The sequence below is a fragment of the Nannospalax galili genome, unplaced genomic scaffold (genome assembly GCF_000622305.1).
Source record: "Nannospalax galili isolate Female #2095 unplaced genomic scaffold, S.galili_v1.0 scaffold274, whole genome shotgun sequence".
In the NCBI taxonomy this organism is placed as follows: domain Eukaryota; kingdom Metazoa; phylum Chordata; class Mammalia; order Rodentia; family Spalacidae; genus Nannospalax; species Nannospalax galili.
In genome coordinates, this window is record NW_008335435.1 from 1,383,744 (window position 1) to 1,394,793 (window position 11,050).

Sequence of the window (11,050 nt, forward strand, 5' to 3'; positions counted from 1 at the left end):
TCTTTGAGGATGCCTTTCTCCAGCTTATCTACCCTTCCACCCAGGCTTGGAACATGGAAGAGGAAGGACAAGTTACTGTTGTCCAAGGCCAGACTTCCAGCCTGGTCCAAAAGAGGTGCTTGGTAATGCTAGAGGGTGATGGGGTTAGACTTATCTGTTGAAGGATTGTTCCTCTGGGGGTCAGAGGGAGCGAGGAAGCTACAGGGAACAAGACAAGGGTTTTGGCCTTTGAGGGCCAGGCTGATTGTCTAAGGACACCCTATCCTAATTCACTAGCAGGTTCTGCCACCAGACCTTGTGGGTTGAATTCAGACACACTTCTTCCTAGTAGTGTGACCTTCAGCACATGGCATAGTTCTCTGCCTCAGTTTCCTCCTCTGTGACAATACTACCACATACTTTTCAGCATTGTAGTGGATGAGCTGACATATCAAGGCCAACAGGTAATGCCTGTGCCTCACAAATGCTCAGAAATGGCACAACACTTGAATTTCAGGACCAAAAGTACATTCTTGGTGGTGGGCAAGGGTTATGCACCCAGTGAGTTGACTGAACATTGACTAGGTCCTGGGCTCTGCAGTAGATCCTATTCATACACACAGGGCTGGCTTCCTGGTCGTGTGACCTGTGTACCGTGTCCTGGCTTGGAAGCGTCCTGTGATTGGCTTAATTCTCCATTGCACTATTTTCAAGGCCTTCAATGTGTTTACAAAAGGGTAGAGCCTCTTTTGCACTAGGTCATTGGATGGCATGACCACACCTGTGCTTGAGGTACCCAAATCCAAGCTTCAGGAGCATCTCCTGAAGGCTGCTGTGTGTTGTGCAGGTGTGCCCACCATAACTATACTCAGAATTACGTGTCTGGTGCAATCTGTGCTCATGCAGGTCTGTTGGGTAGAAGCAGCCAAGGAGACCTGCTCAAAGCTGCAAAGGATACCACTGAAGGCCATATTTGTCTCACACCTTCAAAACCCAGGAGGAAGCCCAGCCTGGGACCAGGTCCCCAATGCATGCGCTTAAGGGAATTCTGCCTGGGTTCATTTTCTGCAAGAAGAACAAAGTCTTAAATTCTGAAAGAGTTTATAAATCTTTGGAAATCCCACTTTAACCACAGAAGACAGGTTGCCATTTTTCAGCTGTTTAGAAGCGGTAGACAAGTCAAGTCGTCTGGTGGGGCACAGGATGGCATGCTGGGAAATGTATGGGCTTCTCACCTCCTCTATTTCCTGGACCCTTGTGGCTTTGAGGGACAGGAAGAGAAAAACCCAAAGCCAGGCTCTTGCAGAGTTATGCCAGCCTATGCCATCTGCATCAAGGATATTCTCTTGAAAGACAAATCTTAATTGGGCGGCTTTCCCTTCCTCTCCCACAGAGAATCATTGCAGTGTCTTTGGAATCTTTTTTTGGGGGGGGTCTTTTTGAGACAGGGTCTCCCTGTAGCTCCAGCTGTCCTGGAACTCACTATGTAGACCAGGCTGGCCTTGAACTCATAGAGATCCGCCTGCCTCTGCCTCCCGAGTGCTGGGAGTACAGGCACCACCATGCCTGGTGCTGTGTCTTTGGAATTTTAATGTCACTAAATGCAGCTCTTACTTGGGAGGATGGTGTCAGTGGCTCATGGGTACCAGTTAGCACCCTCAGCTGCCTCATGTTGTGAGTTAAGAGTGGATGCCTGGATCTGCTCTCTGAATCTGCTCTCTGGGGAGCACTAGGCAAGTGACTTGACCTCTTTGTGCCTTGGTTTTCCACCTATAAAATGCTGTGAGGTAGTAGATGACTTGATACCTGTAAAGTACTTATAACACATAATTAAGTGCTCAGTAAGTGATGGTTAACTTATTTTAAAAGCATCTTTCCCGTTATTATTATGTATGGATGTAATAGTGCCTCCATGGTCATATTCATAAAAGCTAATAGGCATATAACACTGTGAGTCAGATGTAGTTTAAAGCCTTTTACAAATGCTACCTCATTTAAACCTATGAAGTAGGGATTGTTGTTTCCTCCATTTCCTGATAACAAAACAAAACACACAGAGTAGTTAACTTACTTGCTTGAGGTCACACAGCTAAAAGTGGGAGGGTCAGGATTCACACTCAGACACCTCCTTGTAGAGTGCCTGCAACTCAACCACAGTGCCCTGTTGATGCATAGAATGTATGCTTTGCTGGGAATTCAGGTTTTTTCCTTTCTTAGGAAAGTTTTAAAGTTTTTACTGAACAATCTATTCACAAAAACATATATCCCAAAAGTGTGAAATGCATACAGTTGGACAAAGTGAGAATCCATGTGACCATCACCAGACCAAGCAAAGGAAGGTGATGGCTCCTTGGAAGCTCCCGCATCCCCTCCACTCACCTTCCCACCCCCAGAGCGGCCACCAGCTCTTCTTCCTACAGTCCAGGCAGCCACTGCCTAGTTTTATGTTTTGTGGAAATGGGGTCCTGCATACAGTCTCTTGTTTCTGACACCTTTTGCTCACTGTTATGTGTGAGATTTGCCTGCACTGTTGTAAGTGCTGTAGACCCCTTACTCCTTTGGCCCTATAGTGGTTAGCTTGCAGCTTTTACCCTAGACGAACATCTGAGAGTCCTCTAGTGCTGCTGCTGCACAGGTCCTGGCTGATGCTTTTCATTTGTCCCTGGGACTCAAGCTGCTGGGTTACAGCAGCACCCACAGATGTGGCCCAGCAGTTCATGGGACATTGAACACTGGTGTTAGGGAATGAAATCGAAACTGGACATTTTTCAGGAAATTTCTCTCTCTGACCATCCAAGGAAAGCAGCACAAGCCATTTGGCCCTGGGGGAAGGCAGAGGCACGAACCCTACCAGGGGCTTATCTACTAGGTCTACTTAAGCACCACCCCACCTTCCTTTAATTTCAACAGTTCATCCTGTTCCTGTAAAGGCAGCTGAAAGGGCAAATCATGGTTGTTCCACGACAGCACAGCCCTAGCTATGAAGAGTTAAAACTATCATCTGGTAGGTGATAATGACTCTAGCCTCTCAAAAGTCAAAGTCCACTATATGCTGTTAATAACCAAACCCTGATGGGGTGTGCTCTGTGTGACCAGCCGTGTGGCGCAGACATGCCAGCTTCCTGCCCTCTCTGAGCCTATACTCTCCAGGGCTCATGTGTAGACACACAGGCATGAACAGATTTTAAGTTATTTCCAGACTGTGGTGAGGAAATGGAAAGACTCAAGCAGGTGAGTGGTGGAGATGCCCAGGGAAGGCAGTGTGGGTCCCCATTCATTGACTTACAAGTAGCTGTGGAGCAAGGCTGACCTTGGATGGGTCAGCCTGCTTTAATGCTCTGAGGAGCTGGCTTAAGACTCTTAAGTTATTGAGTCAGAGGCTTACATAACTTGTCATTCATGTAGTGAATCCTGTTGGGGGCTTGACAATGAAAGAGTCCACCATCTCTTCTGGGATGGGGGATGGATGAAGAAATTGCACTGCAAAACATCACCAATGATGACATGTTGCCAGCCTCAGTTTCCCTTCAGCCCTTACCTCCTCCTTCACTCCCTGCGGCTTGCAAGCTCTGATCCTGGCTTTGAACAACAGACTCAGCAAAAGAAGGTGGTGGCTCAACAAACCAGGATCCAGACAGAGCTGTTGCTTTGTTGGGGTTTTGCAAGGCTTGGAAGTCCTGTAGTTGTGTGTCCTGGAAACACTGGTGATTAATGATAGTGGGGCTTTTTCCATTGTGCAAGCCAGAGGAAGGAAGGAAGAACACTTAACAGGAGAGTGTTCATGTGCTAGGCCCTTGTACTTCAAGGCCTCTGGAGAGGGAAGCTGAACCCTTCGGTCCAGGGCCAGCCTGAGTTGGCTCTGGGAGCCGGATGGGCTGGTGACCTGGGTCAGGTCATCAAGCTGTGACCCAGGGTTATCTGGGCTGTGCTTTGATGATCAATCACCACATCATCTGAGGCCCAGAGAGCTGTTTCTGGGAGTGGGAGATTTCACCAGGTCTATGTCCTGGATCTTCTACCAGGATGTCCCCAATGGCCTACTGTATCTAGTGTTCCAGGAGCACCCAGGGGCCCAACTGCCTGAAAAGGTCCCCGCTTCCATTCTTAAGTATTTCTAAGAGAAGAATACTGACATAAAGCCCCTAAGGATTATGGTTCACATCAGGCTTTGCCAGCGAGAGGTGAACGTCTTTAACCGGCACATAGAGAACGTGTTTAACTGCACTGCATTTCTCTTAAAACAGGAGTTTTATATCCCCCATTGAGTTTAGATCTTCAGTTAGTGGACAGAGAGCAGGATTTTTTAGACAGTCCTGCTTTCCTTTCTTTCTGTAGGGGGACCCTGAACCTAGTTCTACAGGGCTCCTCAAAGGGTCAGGTGGGGCCATTGGCCCTGGCAGTAGCCCCCTCGTTGACATCCGTGTTGGCTTTTCTCCTTTCCTTGACTCTGTTTCCTTCTACTTCACTTGTGCTTTCTGGGATTCCCCACTCCTCTTCCCAGAAAGCTCACTGTACCCAAGAGCTCCTTGCAGGGTCTGCATTGGGGGGTCTGAATCGGGACACTGGCTTAGCCACTTAGATCTGATGTTCAGTCTGAGGACCCACTCAGCTCTCCCATTTCAACTGCTAAGGCACCTTGTTGCTGTTTGCAGACAGGGCTTTACCCTGTAGCCTAGGTCTTGCTATGTGGACTAAGTAGGCCTCCAACTTTACTGTTCTTCCTGACTCTGCCTTCCAAAGAATGATGCTTTCTTAGAACTTCAAAGTCATTTACTCATGATCCGAGAGGCTGGGAGGCCTCCGCGAGATGATTAGTTTTCTAAATTCTTATAGAGGCAGGAAGTGGAACTGCCCTGTGACCTGTTTTTAGGTGTGTGCAGGGCCTTCCTTCAGGATTTGCTCGGTGCTTCCAAAGTCAACCAGGTAAGTAGAGACACCAGGTAGGTGAAGACATGTATACACTGGCTATTGAACCTGGGTTGTGAAGACTGGAAGCATGCTTGTCCCTAAGGGTGGCCTGGCAGAGCCTGTCACCTCTCTCTTGTAAATGGTCAAGCAAAGCAAGGGCCGTTCCCAGGGACAGAGAGAATGTGCCCCAAACTGTCCTGATGGATGGCCCTCCCTGCAGGACTTTCTGTAAAGCCGAGGAAGAGGTGAAGCTCAGAGCCAGGGCTGTAGAGTAAGGCTGCCTGCATCCTGGCTCTGCCCTTTCCTGCATGGATGATGTTCCAGTAGTTCCTGGGTATCCCTATGTCTCAGTGGAATCTGTCACTCAGGAACTCTCACAGACTTATGCCACCACAGTGGCAGCTCATGACTTAACCTCCCTTTAGGAGCGCAACTAAATTAGTCTTGGGGGCTGGAAAGATTAAGAGCATTGGCTGTTTTTGCAGAGAACCTGGGTTTGGTTCCCAGCAACCATATGTCGGCTAGCAACTGTCTGTAACTCTGGTTCTAGGGGATCTGACATCCTCTTCTGGCCTCCATGGGTATTGCATACATGGGTGCACTTATATACACACAGGTAAAGCATTCATACACATAAATAAATAAAATTAGCAAAATCAATATTAGACTTTTGGAAGTGTTGCTTTTTTAAAAAATATTTATTATTTTTATTTTATGTGTATGAGTGTATTGCCTGCATGTATGTGAGTGCATCCGTGTCGTGCAATGCTGCGGAGGTCAGAAGAGGGCTTTGGATTCCCCTGGAACTGGAGTTAAGGATGGTTTGTAGCCACCATGTGGGTGCTGGGAATCAAACCCAGGTCCTCTGCAAGAGCAGTCAGTGCTCTTAACCGCTGAGCCGTCTCTCCAGGAGTGTTGCTTTTTTAAGTGATCCTGGCCAGAGGGATGTGAGTGTAAATTTGTTCTGTCTTTTCTCTGTCATTTTCTGTACTTTTTGATTTTTTTGTATAATGCATATGCAAATATTATTTGTGCTATTGAAAAATTAAAAGCAATTTCTGCCCCTCCTCCCCTTTTTGCTTTGAGATAAGGTCTTTCACTATGCAATCCCAGCTGGCTTCAAACTCATGATCCTCTTACCTCCACTTTCTGAGTAGATTAGAGATATGTTCCATTGCGTCCTGCAAAAAGGTAGTTTCTGAAAAACTACTGTACACTGGGTAAGAGGAAGGGGGAATTTGGAGGTGACCAACGGTCACCGGCCCATCTGAACCAGCATTCTCTATGACAGTGACTTGGCAGCACAAAGTCCCAGGCTGTGCCTAGGTGGCTGCACTGGTACGGGAGATGCCTTCTAACCCCTGTGACAGTTACCTTCATGTCACTGTGACCAGTAACCTGGCAGAAGCAACTTGAGAGTGGGTAAGTTTATTTGGCTCATGGCTTAAGAGGGTATATCATTGTGGTAGGAAAGGCATAGTGTGGGTTGGTCAATGGTGGTAGGAGCTGGCTGTGTGGCTTCTCACGTGGTGCTGACCAGGAAGCAGAGATAGCTCAGTGGGCTATAACCCCAAAGGCCTGACCCTAGTGACCAACATCCTTCAGATAAGCCTTGTGTCTCTAAATTCCCACAACCTACACAAAAAGTGCCACTAGCTATTCACACACCCTGTGAGTGAGTGTTGAGGGGCAGAAGCTGGCTGGGAATTGGGGCAGCAGAGCTGGGGGATGCTGAGAACATGAACAAACAGGACAGGAGCGGGAGATGCCCAGGCCACAGGAGCTGAGGTCAGAGGCCCAGTAGACAGACATCTGACAGGAGGGTTTGACTTCTCTTAGGAAGGTGTTTTTCCACATGGTTTATGAAAGGAGAAACAAAGAAAGGTAGATCTGGTGGTGTTTGCCTGTAATCCCAACATTCGGGAGGCTGAGGCAGGAAGATTGCCTTAAGTTTGAGACCAACATGGCTACTTGTGTAGTGAGGCCTAAGAGAGGGAGGGAGGGAAAGAAGAGGAGATGAGAAAGAAAGAGAAAGAATATCCCGGCCCCATAGAAAGAGCATACAAAAAATATTTTTTTGAGACAGGGTCTCACTATATATATAGCCTAGGCTGGCCTTGTGATCCTCTTGCCTCAGCCTGGGGCTGCCCCAGGCACACACTCTCCCAGGCCCAGACCTGCCCCTCATCTCTAGCCTTCATGTTTCCTCTTCCTCCTCTCCACATGCCTCCCTTTACTGCCTCCCTGACAGATGTCCTTGGAATTTCTGCTCTGGCCAAGGAACACCCTGGAAGGATTGGAGAAGGTGAAAGCTTCCCCCTAGTCCTTCCTCATTCTTTTCAAGTGGATTCACGCAGCGATCACTAACCAAAGGAACAGACACTGGGGTGGCTGATGGAGGATGGAGTTTGGATCCTGGGTCCTCTTCTTGCTCATCTTATGATGTGCAACATACTACGGGGCAGTTAGGAAACTCAGTGTCCATGGGCGGAAAGCAGTGAGAGCCACAAGGTCTAAACAAGGTAATTCTCCATCCTGCAGCAGAGCCTGACCTGACCTAAGCACTGATGACTCTGCTTCATCATTTTCCTTCTTATTTGCTATTGCTGTCCTTGTCATTATCATATTATGCGCTTTGGAACAAGACTGTCAGCATTGAAATTTTGGCTCTATTTCTTATTTTAATTCAGATAAAAGCTTAACTTCTATAAAACAGGGTGAGAAATGGCACTGAGCTTGAGGAGTTGCAGCGAGCGTTATGTGTGCTAATCCTATATGAAGAAGTGGTTAGAAGAACACTTGGCATGTGGCAAGGGCCCAACAAGTGTTCGTGGCTTTGTAGAGAGAGGTTGGAACAAGATTTAAAACCAGTCCAGGCAGATTACAAAATCTTTGTTGGTAACCACAGTCGTGTCTCCTTCCCCCAGGCTGCTGGGGGACCACTTAGGGTTATAAAAATGCTTCTTCCTTCCATACCCAAAAGACTGACAGCAGAGTCTCGAAGAGGTATTTGCACACTCACAGGCATGGCAGCCAAAATGTGGGAGCAACCCAGAGGTGACGAGACAAACAGACCAGGGTGGATTCCAACACATGCCACAGTGTGGACGTGCCTGAGCACAGTAGGCTAAGTGACACACACCGCCAGTCCTCATGTGTGGGACACTTAGCACAGTCACATTCCCAGATACAGAAAGCAGCCGGATGGTGGCCTTGAGAACCAAAATAGGAAATGGCTTCACAGGTGCATTTTTGATTTTGCAAGATTGAAAGAACTCTAGGTGGTGACAGTTCTACAGACAGGTGAATACTTTATGCTGAGCTTCATACTTAAAATGAGTTTATTTGATGCAATTTACCATCAATAAAAAATATTGCAAAGAAAATTTCCCCTTGGGCAGGGGAGACAGTTCAGTCAATAGAGTGCTTGCCAAACAAGCACAAGGACCTAAGTTCAAATCTCCAGAACCCACATAAACAGCCAGGCACAGCAGTGCACTCCTGTAACTGTGGTGCTGGGAAGTGGGAGGTGGAGGCAGGTGGATCCTTGAAGCTCACTGACCTGGCAGTCTAGCAAAATCAGTGAGCTCCAGTTTCAGTGAGAGGCCCCACCTCAAAAAATTAAAAAAGTGTAAAACCATTGAGAAGAGACATCTGACTTCGATCTCCAGCTTCCATATACATATGCAACACGTTCAAGTGCACCATATGTACATGTGCACACCTCTATAGTAACTATATGTATCACACACATATGACAGCATACACATACACAACACAACACACACACACATACACACACACACATTAGATTTTTTTTCAATAAAAAAGGGTTTGCTTCTTCTGCTCTAGTAAAGAAAGTTGACTAAACCTCAGTTTCTCTGAGTCTTTTTGCTGATTTTCTGGGGACAGTGGGTACCCAGGTCAGCACCTCTGTCTCTCATTCATGCTCTGGCCCCGTGGAGGTATTGATAATGCAGTAAACATCAATAGAGGGCTGTAGACCTCCTGCTGGATGAGGCCCATGGCCAGCACTGCTTTGTCCTCCTGGAGGAGGAGAAAGTGGGTAAAAGTGGCCAGAGCAGTTGGGCCTTTCAAATAGATCCATTCTGGAAAACTTGAAGGTCTTATTTACCACCAGCAAACCTTGTTTTTGTTGCTACCCTCTTGGTTTGGGTGTGTAGTAGTGGTGGTGGGCACACCTGGCTCTGTCCTCCTTTGTCCCAAAGCTCCACACAAATAGCCTGGCCCTGCTCACATCAGGCCAGGAAGGTAAAAGGAAACCTTGTGTCAGGTAGAGATCCAGTGACTTGTGGCTAGGATTGCTTTCCTTTTTCTAGCTGACTTGCTAATACCTGCTGGGATTCTGAGTGAACATTTTCGAGATCTCTCCCTGGGTTGGTGGGTAGGGGACCCCAAACTGGCGGAAGGCACTTGCTAGGGAGCGGCCTTGATTGTAATCGGGAGGAAGACAAGGCAATTTGGAACCTGGAAGGTCAGGGAAGCACTGAGCTAACAGACAAATTGAGGTTTTTTTCTTTCCCTCTCTTTGTCTTTCAGCTTCATTTTTCTCCCTGTCTTTCTGGAGTCCCCCATCCTATTTCTCTCTGCCAAGTGATTTCTATTTCTTACTTAAAAACCTCGTTCAAACCTCTTGGCCAGTGGCAATTCTGATTATGTCTGATTCAAACCTTGTCTTAGCCTGGGTGTTCTCCAAAGCAGACCCTTAGACACAGGCTGATGTGCAGGAGCTTTCTTTGGGAGAATCCCAGGGAGCAGATGACCAGAATGCACAGGGGTGGGGATGGGTGCTGGGCAGCAAAGAAGGTGGGAGAATCCATCCAGGGGCATGTGACAAAATGTGTATCCTACTGGGGTGAAAGGAAGACATCACTTTTGTGCCCACCCTGTGAGTAGAGGTGGCCCCCCAGGCCACCTTATGTACTTGGGGTGCTCAAGTATGGTGAAGGCTAAGAGGTGTCCTACTGGCTTGAGGAGCTTCACAGAGTCAGAAAAGCTGAGGGAGGGGGAAGCAAGAAGAACATGGTGGAATCAAAGAAGGGAATCTGACTGGCAGAGTCGCTAATCTCTGAGTTCATGTCTGTTTAGAGAATGGTGACCTGAACACTTGCTTTCTGTGACTTTAAGGCCTGCCTGGATGCCTTAACAGAAAGGCTTTAAACCTCAATTTCTTGCAGGGTCCCATTAAGTCATGTACTTAGGGGTGGCACTCTTCCTTGAGTGGCAGGCAGGAGCTTTTCCAACTATGTTCTTTAGCTCCTAAGTTTCCGAACATTCTACTCTTGTCTGTATCAAGCCAAGAGGGGGCAGTGGGCATGGCATGGGTGGCCCATGGGAGGCTTTAGGTCAGTTCTGTCCCATTGTCTAGCTCTCAGCCACGAGTGGTGTGCAGATATGCTGCTGCGTCTCAGGTCCTGCTGAAGGAGCCTCACTAGGCCTCTGGGTATCCCATCACACTCCTGCAGAGTGCCCTGCTTCTGGGCTGTCCCAGAAGTGACTGAGCATGGTGGAGCCACAAAGCCAGGCTCATTTGGGCAAGACCAGGGACGCAGCCAATGGGCAACTTTGGCTGAAAGACCTCCTGTTGGCCTGGCAGATGCCTTCTTGGAAGAATGATACCATCTGAGACTCCCTGCTCTGCTCCTGTAAGAGTCAGACAGTCTATAGCCTGAGGGTTCTCCTGATCTCTATTACTTAAAACTCTTGCACATCTAGTGTCCAATCTCATCTTGATGTCTACCCTTGGTCAGCTGAAATAACTCAGATGGTTATAGCTAACTGCAAGGAAGTCTGGGAAGTGTAGTTTAGCTATGTGTCCAGGAGGAAGAGGAAATAGGTTCGGTGAACAGTTAGCCAGTCTCTGACATTACAAGGACTAAGATAATATTTAAATCTGTCCCTAGCTCTGGGCTTGGCACACAGCATTACGGTTAAGTGCCTTGGCAAAGTTACTATTTGTACCAAGATAGAGGGTCCCTGTGGGCACAGTGAGTCTCCGTGTCATCACACACATGGCCTGGTCCATAGGCAGTGGGAATGCTCTGTGAGGTTCCTCTGAGTCAGAGCGGAGAGTGCCACCATGCCCGACTGGTCCTTCTGGAGCCTCTTTATGGCAACATCCAGAGTCATCATCTGGCATTGC